At 32.4% G+C, this 11,901-nt stretch overlaps 1 non-coding gene across 1 annotated transcript; it reads right to left on the bottom strand.

The window, feature by feature from the left end:
• Positions 1–400: 400 nt before the first annotated feature.
• Positions 401–618, bottom strand: LOC126010386 (small nucleolar RNA U3). Its single transcript, XR_007496429.1, has one exon. It is a non-coding gene; the product is annotated as a small nucleolar RNA U3 (small nucleolar RNA).
• Positions 619–11,901: the final 11,283 nt, after the last annotated feature.

The following is an 11,901-nucleotide window of genomic DNA, read 5'->3' as shown; positions in this document are numbered from 1 at the left end:
AAAAACCAAAAAAAAAGAGAAAAAAAGAATATATTATCACAAATGTATGATCATTGCTTTATATAATATGTTAAAAATAAGATTAAAGAAAAAGAAAATAAAGACATAAAAGTGCTGATATACTGTATTATATAGCTAATTTTGCCCTTATCTAAACAAGCATTGTTTTTTTTATGTGAATTTAAATAATTCTTTAGTGTTCTTTTATTTCCATTTATTTGAAGAATTACTTTTTACTTTCTTCTTTTTTTTTTGGTTTTTGGGCCACACCCGGTGATGCTCAGGGGTCACTTCTGGCTATGTGCTCAGAAATTGCTCCTGGCTTGGGGGGTACCATATGGGATGCCAGGGGATTGAACCGTGGTCCGTTCTAGGTTAGCACATGCAAGGCAGATGCCCTACCACTTGTGCCACCACCCAGCCCCCAAAATTATTATTATTTTTTTTAAGGAAACTGATCATCAATGGCCAAAGACAGTCACAGAAGCAATGCCTAGAGCCAGCTTCATGCTCAGGAGAGGACTCTCTGGCTCCTCCTCATGGCTTCGGGTACTCTACATGATCAGAGAAACTTCTCTAGTCACATACTATAGAAATGGTCCCTGAAAATATAGTCTTCCAAAAATACTTTTAATGTTTCTTCTAGATTATGTCTTGCATCAATTGATCTCAATTTTTAATAAAAATATTTAGTTTTATTTTGTATAATATTATTTTTCTTACAGATTTCTCCGTAGAAATATGAAATTTCCAAGTTCTCAATGCCTCATTTTTCAAGTTCAAAAGAAAGAATGCCTAAGCAGAATTTTTGAAATTCGTTGTCATAAGATCATTAAGATATTAATTACCCTAGCCTGAACCTCAACTATCTTCCTGTTTAATAGCCAATGAAACCACTACTATAGCTAATTGCCACAGCACCCTACAAAGATAGAATATAATTTTTCAGCAAATCAACTACAGTGAATATAGACATAGACATGTAATTCCTACATCATTACATAAATCTTCAGCATTAGAAGCAATGTACCCAACAAATGTTCAACATTTCCAGATGTAGAAGTGAGCTGCATTAAATACATACTGGAACTGACACAGCCACCAAATTTAATCACAAAGCCACATCTCCAAATTATATCAAATATCAAATGCCACTCTTACATATAAATAAAATAAGCAAACTCATGTTGTGTAAGACTGATGAGCATATGTAGCCAATTATATGTTATTGATTTATGTAAAAATAAAAGATGCAATAAGCATTGCTTAATAATGATGATACACTCCAATTGCTTAATTATGAACTAATTAGCTATAATACTTAATGGTATCAATTGAACAACCGTTTTGACTTTTCTCTTTGCCAATGAATTGGCGGTTCATGTCAATATTTTATTATTTTCTTTGTTTTATGTTGTAAAGTATAAATATTATAATTATGGCTGCTTGATATTTAAAGCAAATAAAGAAAGTTGTCTAATAGTATAGGCCTAACCAATTAAAGCATTCGCAATCAACTTCAATAATCTTCGTAGCATTTTAATATGCAATAGTGTATATCTAAATTTTAAATAAGTGAAACTTCTTTTCATAAAGAAAATAGAAAAATTATCCTTAAGTTAAAGGTATTAGTCTTCCTATACTGTAAGCTATAAAAATATATTCACTTTTTCTTATAGAATGTTGCACTAAGTATGCATTAAACCTTTTGAACAATTTAAATGCGAAATATCATATGATAAAATATCACAGTTAATGTCAAACTGAAGTTTATTTTTATTTACATACATTCAAGATAATATAAAAATAATTTTATAATTTTATCTTAAATTAATAGCTCAGTAAGCACCTTAAACCAAATAGCTTGGTAAACATAATTTTTAATTAATTTACTGCAAAACATGATTTCAGTAAAAATGTTCATATATTTTTTAATTAAAATTCTGCACTTATTTGGTTGCTTAATGGTTTTATTTTTATAAAACTTTATTTCTCATTCATGAACTTAAACATGGAATAAAAAATGTCAAATCTCTGATTCAAAAATATTTTTATGAAACAAGAAAAAATAATTATTTTTGTTTGTTTTTGGGCCACACCCGGTGATGCTCAGGGGTTACTCCTGGCTGTCTGCTCAGAAATAGCTCCTGGCAGGCACGGGGGACCATATGGGACACCGGGATTCGAACCAACCACCTCTGGTCCTGGATCGGCTGCTTGCAAGGAAAATGCCGCTGTGCTATCTCTCCGGCCCAAAGAAAATCATAATTAAAGAAAGTATCAGATTCTCAATGGTGAATTTTAATGTGTAATAAATACACATTCATTTTCAATGCTGAAAATCTGAGGGGTATAGAGTGTTATAATGCATGGCACTTTAATAAATATATATATTTAGTTATTGAATAATGCAGAAAATTAACAAAATAAATGCTTTGATTTTTTATATCCAAAAAATCATTGATTTCACACTTAAAAGGTAAATCTGTTAATTGACAAGTTTATAATATAGTCAAATAGATCTACAATGATTTTCATACAAATTGTTGACACTCTCCTTTTTGCTTTTAGTTTTAATATCTGCATTAAGAATAGGAATGTTGTTCAACTAAGTGCAGAAGAACTTTAACCTAGGATACTACTATTTTTTCATAAAAGAAAATATTTAATGTCAAATGTCCTGGAATGTAGCAGTTGAGTTGGAAATTACTGATCGGTGCATTTTTCAAATGTCTGGCAGTCATATGCTAGCAAGTAGTCAGAATTTCCCAAACAAAAATAATGTTAAACATAGATTCATGCTCACAGATATCTTTTAGTTTAGTACCTGATCATTCTATGTATGGTACTGACAACCAAGCTGCTAATCTCCAAGACGTCTTTAGCCTTGTTGTGACAGCTGTCAATCAATGGTAGTTAAGGGCATTTAGAACATTTACTTTCCTCAGTACAGACTTAAAGACTAATTACAAGCTGTTATAGGATCATCAGAGATCAATAGAAAATAAATTATTTTGAAAAAATTAAAAAGGAAATAATTTTCCCAGTAGACAAAAGTTATAATTTACAAAATTATATTCAGCTTACATATCTTATTTTTGAAACACTGAATCTATTAAACATAAAAATCTTGGGCACAAATAAGAATACCTTTCCTCATTGTGATCTGATTCAAGCGTTTCTAGCTAAAATCTATCTCTGGTCCCTATTCAAGTCCCTCTTTATATTCACAGAAAGATGAATTCTTAAAAACATTTTTTAAAGAAATTTAAAGGAAATATCACATCTCATTGTTTGCAGACACTATTTTTCCTTATGTAGCAGCTAAAATTTTCTGCTAGACATATGAATGAGACCCTGTTCTCAAATATAATACCTAATGATATTTAATGAGATATTACCCAATGATACCTAATGAGGTGTCAAATAATACCTAATGCCATCTAATGAGAACTTAGTGATATGTCAGACCTGGGTACATGCCATCTACTATCTCAAACTTAAGAATTTCTACATGTCTTACCTGTATTATTGTCATAGCCTCAATATAATGGACTGTTTTCTTGTATTAATTTGTTTATTATTTTTAAATGGAGTAAATAAAACCAAGTCAGGTTAGAGAACTTGCCAGTGAAAACCATGTCAAGATATGTGAAATCAGAATTTGAACTAAGGAGTCTGATTTTATATAAGTTTGATTTATTCATTCCTTGCTCTATGCTTTTTTTTTTTTACCATGTAACTAATTGATCATAAGGATATTTTGTAGTAAAAGATAAAATAATTACTTAGTAGTTTGGTTTGACAGTTTAATTTTTAATTTGGTTATAAGTGACACCATGCTTCCCTTTTTTATACCATAAAAATTCTGTAATGAAACTTACTGGCAGTGTGAAATACGAGAGGCTAAAGAAAAATTGACTACTATACTAAAGAAAGGTAATCATTTAGAAATTCTCTGGAAGGCACAGTGGAAACAAAAAATTTCTCAAACTATAGAAATTAATATAAAGGAAGCAATCGTAATTCACTAGTCTCCAATAACATTAATTTGAGCTTATTTAGATGCAGCTGTTTGTATCCCCAATATTGTCTTTAGCAACTTTATCATTCACTATGTGAGTAGGGCATTTGCCTTGTATGTGGCCAACACAGGTTTTATTCCCAATATCCCATATAGCTCCCCAAGCCCAACAGGAGTAATTTCTAAACAAAGAGCCAAAAGTAATTTCTGAGCATTACAGGGTGTTGATTAAAAAGAAAGTATTAAAAAATTAGAAGTTGGGGGCTGGAGACATAGCATGGAGGTAAGGTGTTTGCCTTGTGTGCAAAAGGATGGTGGTTCGAATCCTGGCACCCCATATGGTCCCCCAAGCCTGCCAGGAGCGATTTCTGAGCATAGAGCCAGGAATAACCCCTGAGTGCTACCGATTATGACCCAAAAAACAAACAAAAAATATATATGTTGTAGACAACATATATATGCCTACATATCTATATGTGTATATATGTGTGTGTATGTTTATATATACATATATATACCAATTTTACCTAATCTCAAATAAAGTATAGGATTATTGAGCAATGTAAATTGCTTGTGAATGATGAATTTTCAATTTAATAATGGGCATGATGAAAATATTTTTGATAGTTGGTATACAATCTGGCTTAAATAATTTGGTAAGGTATATGGACTGAATATGCTTCTTAGTGGAACATTTACATGCTGTCCATATATATTTTGCCAGTCAAAGCATCATGTAAAGGAATAATAAATAGTAACATTTGTGTATCAAACAACAGTGAAAGCAGACTTTCAAAACATAATATAAAACTCTATTATGCATATGAGTTTTTTGGTAACAGAAAACTTTCTAAGTGAAAAAAGAAAAAGAAATGTGTCCATTATATCCTTGAATATAATGTTCATCTGTTCTTTTTAATAACAAAATTATCTGAAGGCCTATTGCTATAAGCACGGAGATCACACCCTTCTTTACCCAAAACAAAGACTGCTCTGTCTTCCTCTTCACTTCACTCAATCCTTTTGAAATATAAAGGCCCACCAAGGCTTGATTAGCATGAGATAGGTATTTGAATGTCTGCCACTCCTTCCATGTGAATTTGAGTCTGGTCAATAAAAATTTCAGAGGAAAGTCAGTTTGGCACACTCTTGGTCTACAAGGCTGGAAGCCCCCTGACATCAATGCTGTTTCTATTAGGACTGTCTTGGTTTATTAATTCTCATGGTGACCCTGCTTCAAACCCATTCTCCCCAGCTTGAATTATGGCAAATGTTACTTATAACAAAAACCGTGATTGTGAATGTACTCAAAGTCATCAGCACCCAAGGCATTCTCTATTCACTCTACACCTTCTTCTAATTCACTTGTCAATTTTGGGAAGAAAAACTCCAATGGGACCTCTTGGTAGATATGATTCTATTGTTCCATGTTTTCCCATGTACTCCACATGCATTTTGATGTGTTATTTGCTGTAATGTTGACTCTCAGCAGTGTCCTAGATTTGGACAACAAAGACGATCTTTGTTTAGCTATCTGTCTTATCTCTGCCTCTATTTCTGTCACTGTGTCAGTTTTTTCTCTGCCTCTTTCTTGTACTCACTTCAGATTCATTACACATGTTGTTACTTCTTGTTTTTTCAAGCTAACCCTCTCAATAGAACTTTTATATTTAGGTTGTTTTCTGTGCTTGGAATGTTCAGATCTTAATGTTTTCAATTTAATCTGTAAGCTTATTACCTTACTATTTTATATATTTTCCTTTCACTTCTATCTATTGTTTATCTGCAACTCCTAAAATTAAATTTTATTTAAGCCTATAATTTTCATCTGTTTCATTTATTGAAACATCATAAATATAGTCATGCTTAGCACATACTTAATTTCAATAACTGTTGAACAAATACAAAATGTTAGGATAGAAATATTTAACTAGCCACAGATTCCTCTATGTCTTTTTATTGTTTTGTAAGTCAAGAAAGACCTCACTAAATCAAAATTAATGTATCATGTAAGTAGCCACTGGTTTTTATTTAAGCAAATTTTGCAATTTCAATTGATGGTATTGGATTGGCTAGTATTAAGGCCCAGTAAAATAAATATGAATATTGAAGGTTGAGAAACAAGATTGAGAAACACCTAGCACTGTTCTGGCTGAGTAGCAAGTGCTCTATAAATTCAGGTTGAGTGAGTGCTCATTAAGTACTATGGGGTACAGCAGGGTTTAGAGACCACATGTTGAATAGTAATCACTGACAAAAGTTCACATTAAATTTCATGTAGGAATACTGTGTTTATTGGAGCAAGTCATAAATAAAATAAACTAAGGCTTCAGAATGACTAATGACAACCATTTGGAGTTCAGACGTGCTGAAGCAAAACAACATGTGAGCAGCTTTGTAGAAGGTGTTAATAAAGATGATTTTATTGGGAAGCTTAAGAAATAGTGGATATATTGAAAGCTGAAAAGGCACAATTTTCTGAAAGCTTTTGTTTTTAGTCAAAATTTATTTCTCTAATCTTTTACCTGATCCTTCTCTCCTTTAGATTTTACTTCTAAGGTAATTCTATCATTCTCCAATGAAGCTTGTTCTCTTAGATTTGTGCCTTTATTTTAATTATGTAACTTTCTAGGTAGAGAAGTACCTTAGAACAGTGACTTCAGAATTTATGTTGCTATGCTTTGCCTGACTTTGGTTAGGTGTTATTCCTCTTTGCTTCTCATATTGAATTTAAGCTCAAGAAATTGGGAATGTTTTTCTTTAGCTACAAGTACTCACTTCCCCAGTCACAGGTGGCAGGCTTTATCCCTGGCCCTTAATACAGAGCATGTGTGCTTTTTGTGTGGTCTATCAAAGAATGATCGTTTCCCTTCTTTTTTTTTTCAAATAAATAAAAAACACTGAGACAAGACTGTGTCCCTGCCACCTTTGTATCTGCCATGGTACTTTGCCATTTCCAGCACAGCAGTATTTATTATTAAAGAAAGCCATCAAAAATAAGTTGAAATGAAAAAAGAACATGAAAAGCTTAAAAGTTTGACATCATATTTTGAGCCCTCTCATATCTCTCCTGAGAAACTTCATCTATGAAACTTTGCATGAACAAAGTCATTAGAATTAGAAAATTTGCTTACAGATGTAAGTTTAAAAGGCAGGTGGGCAGAGTAAATGGAAGGAGTCTATCAGTCAGTCTCTGGTAGAGGGTGTGGTTTTAGAATATGTGCACAAGAATATATCAACAGTATTGTAAATTCTAGTACCTCAATTGCTTCTTCCAGAGTCTATCCTTACTTTTTGCCTATATGTATCTCCCAGCTCTATTTCTTAACATTATACTGCTTTTATTTAACTTCATAGTCAACAATTAATAATTTTCACTGTTAATATTTTCCCTGATACTATAATCACTTTTTAATTCTTAAAATTCTCTATTTCATTCAATTCCCTGACACCATTAGAATATGGTTCTGTACTATTTATTTACTTATTCCTTCTCAAGTTTTATGTTTATGATAACTGATATCAGTACTGGAAGTATCTATTGTCTTAACTCTAGTTTCTGTCTCTAACCCTTCTTTTCTGTGTGAATTTGTCTATTTTAATATCTATTTTCGTCTAAAAAAATATTGTTAAGAGTTAAGATGCACACTAATCTGATGACTTCAACTCCAAACACTTTAGTTATGTTGTCATAGTTTTTTTTCTTGTAAAGTAATGTCACAGAAAATATAGGCTCTATAGTTAGGATACATCACAATATTTGCAGATGAGACTCACATTAAAATTACAACGAATCACTAATACTTAAAGACTAAATACAATGCTTCCATTTACTTGAGTCCACTCTCCTAATTGTGTTTCCTGCCATAAACTATGTCCACAAATATATTTATGGAAGCCCACAGACACCCACCTTTCCTCCACCCAAAATAGCTGCTTCAGATTACCCAAGTGACATTTCTCAAAAGGACATTATCATTTGAATCGAAAGTTCTCCCCTTTTCCTAAAAGAATATTAGCACAATAGTAAGATTAACTTGTCAACAGGGCATTTTCTGAGCGAGGGTGCGCCAGTGAGTTCCTGAGATTCCAGGGAGAAAGGGGAATTTGGCCCCATTGCCCACCCCACTGAGTAGATTCCAGAGTTTTCAGACTCAGATTTTTTGGAAAGTGTAGGAAGCCATCATTTTCTCTTGGAGTTTAGTAGAGGAGTTAAGCTGTTTTTCTGCTGGGAAGATGGTGGTTGTGGGCAGAGGCTGCTGAGTTTTCTGGTGGGGATGGGCCATGTAAGGGGCTTCATTAAACTGCCAATCAACTAAATTTGTTCCAGATCTTTAATCCTGGACTGCAAGGGTGAAAAGTTAATAGTGTCAGCCAGGTAGGATCACCGCATATTTGATAGGAAAGTTCTACAGAAGGCCACCAAGCTTTGTGAGCCTAAAGAGTAATACAGAGGTTCAACTAGTACAGCCGCAATAAATAAATCATTAGACTGACTGTAGTTAGGCCATTAGAGACATAAAACAATAATTTTAAATTGACCCTTATTGATCTAAGTTTCAATAATTTTATTTGCCTTTTTTTGGTAACAAACAATATGAAGTAAATTTGTTAGTGCCTGAAAGAAAGTAGACTAACGTGATGGGTGGGAAATTGGGGACAGTGGTGGAGAGGTCACACAGGCGGTGGGTTTGGTGTTTGAACATTTAATTCCTGAAAAAAGTTATTATGAACTACTTGGTAAATCATGGTGTTATAATAAAAAGTATTAACTTGAAAAGAACTAAAAAAATGAATATTAGCACAAAGGTATTTTGTTGCTGTAAATTTAGTTGAACCAAGATTTATTCTGAATCTACTGTGACTATTTTATAGATCTAAGCTCTAATTTCTATCAACTCTTCAATTTTCTCTGGAATGAAAACAAACTCCAAAAAGAGCAAGGTTCTCATATTAAATATGCAGCCCTTTCACTAAAAATCCCATTAAATTTCTATTCTCTAAATCTAGCTCTCTGCTGAAGCCATAATTTCGTTGCAGCTTTAATAGAAAGGTTGTTTAGTTTTTTTTTTAATCAAGCCAGGGATAAATGTATTGGTGATATTTATTGTCAGAAAATTGTTTCTTTCTAATCCTAAACTTTCTAGTTATTTGGAACAACTCAAATCATGCTTTCAATACTTCTCTTTATTGTAATTTTTTAAATAATCTATTTCAATTTTTGAAAAGTTAGTATCTGAATGAATGATTCATGTGTTTATCAGCACTCTTGAATTACTCAAAATAAAATATGCTAGCTTCTCAGAACTATGTTCTCTTCTTCTCCAAACAACTTATCATATGTCACCATCCTTCCTTTAACAGTTCTCATTTTTCAACTGTTTTGGAGACTTTGTTTTTTCTAATAATTTAAAGAGCTTTTTAAATATCTATTCAAACATATTTTCAAAAAGTGGGTACAACCAATATTGGTGGGATGTGGGAAATATAACTTTCATTCACAATTAGTACAAATATCATGTCTCTATGGAAAGTGTATAAAGACTCATTCATTCTCTATTTCCATGCACCTGGCCTATCTCGGTTTGATCCCCAGCATTCCCTCTGGTCTCCTAAGCACCTCCAGAATTAATTCATGAGTGCAGAGCCGAAGTAATCCCTAAGCACAGCCAGATGTGGTCTCCAAAACAAAGCAAAATAAAACAACACAGAAAAGAAGAGTTTATGTATGAACAGGCAACTCCACTTTGTGACATTTACTCCCAAAACACACAAACATAAATTCCAAAGCTATCCACACATCTATGTTCATTGCAACGTTGCCTAGATGAGTCAGGATATAGAAACAGCTTATATAGCCTATAATATATGAATAGATAAATAAATTGTGTTATACACAAAATTGAAAATTATTCAAGATAAAATATTTCAGTTCCCTGCAGCTTGGATGAGGCTGAAGGGTATCCTGTTAAGTTAAATAAGAAAAGTTAGCAAAAAGATAAAAAATCAGGCTGTTGTCATTTGTGTGCAGTACAGAAGATAAACAAACAAGTAAATATTATCAAAATACAGTAAACCTATAGTCTTGGATTATAAACTGAATTACCAAACTGTATAGGGAGGCATGGGAAGTGACAGACTAGAAGTAATATAAGAGTTCTAAAAGTACAGTCTTTGGTACTGATGAGGTGCAGTGACTTTGTACATTAAAACTGACAGTTAAGACTATTGTAACCATATTACCTAAAGTATAATGATTACTTAGAATATATAAAAGTAAATAGTTTGTTTTATTCAATTGAGAAGGTATCATGCCAATGTGGTATCACACACTTATACTAAATTGGCCCGGTCCTACTAATATATCTTGGTTGTTTTTATTACATCAGCCATGACAGACTGAAAGAGGCAATGCAGAACCTTGCATTATCCACAGAAGATTCCAAACAGAACCACCATTAATCAAAAATCATACATGAACTTTTTTTTATTATTATTTTGGGCCACACCAGTGATGCTCAGGTATTATTCCTAGCTACACATTCAGAAATCACTCCTGGCTCAGGGAACCATATGGGATACCCGGGGGATCAAATGTCAGTCCGTCCTGGGTCATCTGCTTGCAAGGCAAAAGCCCTACTGCTGTGCCATCGCTCCGGCCCCAATACATGAAATTTTAATTTCTCCCTACAACATAAGTGTTATTGGTTTGGTAATATCCCAAGTATCTGAAATAACATGAATATCAACACCTCATAAATTACAAATTCTTAATTTGTTTTTATTTTATTGTTTTTTCTGATTGCCAAAATATGCATACTCATCTAGAAATATAGAAATAAAATATTATAGATAAAATATGAATTTGATCTTATTTATACAATTTAAAATAATTAATTGAACTTCTCTGTAAGTATTTGCAAATATATTTAAATAAAGTTTCAAAACATGTTTACATATATGATTTCCTACCTTATTCTTATATTTAAAGAACACAGTAGGATATTGATTTTACATGTAGAAAAATATCACAGATATAATTTTAATCTCTGAAAAGGGCAGGATTTTACACTACCTGAACTTTGCTCTAGAAGATTACCATCTTTCAGATGCGATACAAATATGATTTAGTTTCAAACATGTCTATAATTTATCTAATTCAAATTGCATCATCTTATTTTGTGTTGTTCTTGAGCTATCTAAATTAGCAAACAAGCAATTTATGGTAGAACAGTAACTAAAATCCAGGTCTTCTCATTTTAGTATTATTTTTCATTCCTTGACAACACTATGAATCCCATGCAAGTATCAATTAAAAATGAAAGCTACATGATTTTTCACTGTAGGGTACATAATCATTCACAATTCCCACAGCCATTAGCACAGACACCACCACACTCTAGATGCTGTATCCTTATACTAAATTATCTATAATTTAGCATGCATTTGACTCTAAAAAAAACTTTTGTTTGCACAAGTAGATGAAATTATCAAAGCTGGAAATATGGTTCATAGAACAGAGCTTTCTTGGGAAGAAGGGTGGATGGAAAGATGTCCTATGAACACTGGTGGAAAGAAGTGGGTACTTTGGTTATGGATTTGGTGTAGCAATTATGTATACAGAAAAGATAATTAACAGCATGTAAATGGTACTTTGGTAATTTTTTTTTAAAAAAAAAGGCTTTTATTTTTTAACGTAATACTAAACTAGGTGAAAGGTAGCATGGCCTTCCTCCCATGCTACATTTCCAAATACTTTCAACAGCAAGAAGGTTAAGGTTTAAACAGTGGTTATTTTATAACAAGATAAATACTAGTTTTGTTTCACTTATAAAGTAGAAAATGCCGTTAGTCTTGAAAACAAAAGCAATTTGGGA

The sequence above is a fragment of the Suncus etruscus genome, chromosome 5 (genome assembly GCF_024139225.1).
Source record: "Suncus etruscus isolate mSunEtr1 chromosome 5, mSunEtr1.pri.cur, whole genome shotgun sequence".
NCBI classification, from domain to species: Eukaryota; Metazoa; Chordata; class Mammalia; order Eulipotyphla; family Soricidae; genus Suncus; species Suncus etruscus.
Note: the sequence above shows the minus strand (reverse complement) of the source record. Positions and strands in the feature narration are given on the sequence as shown.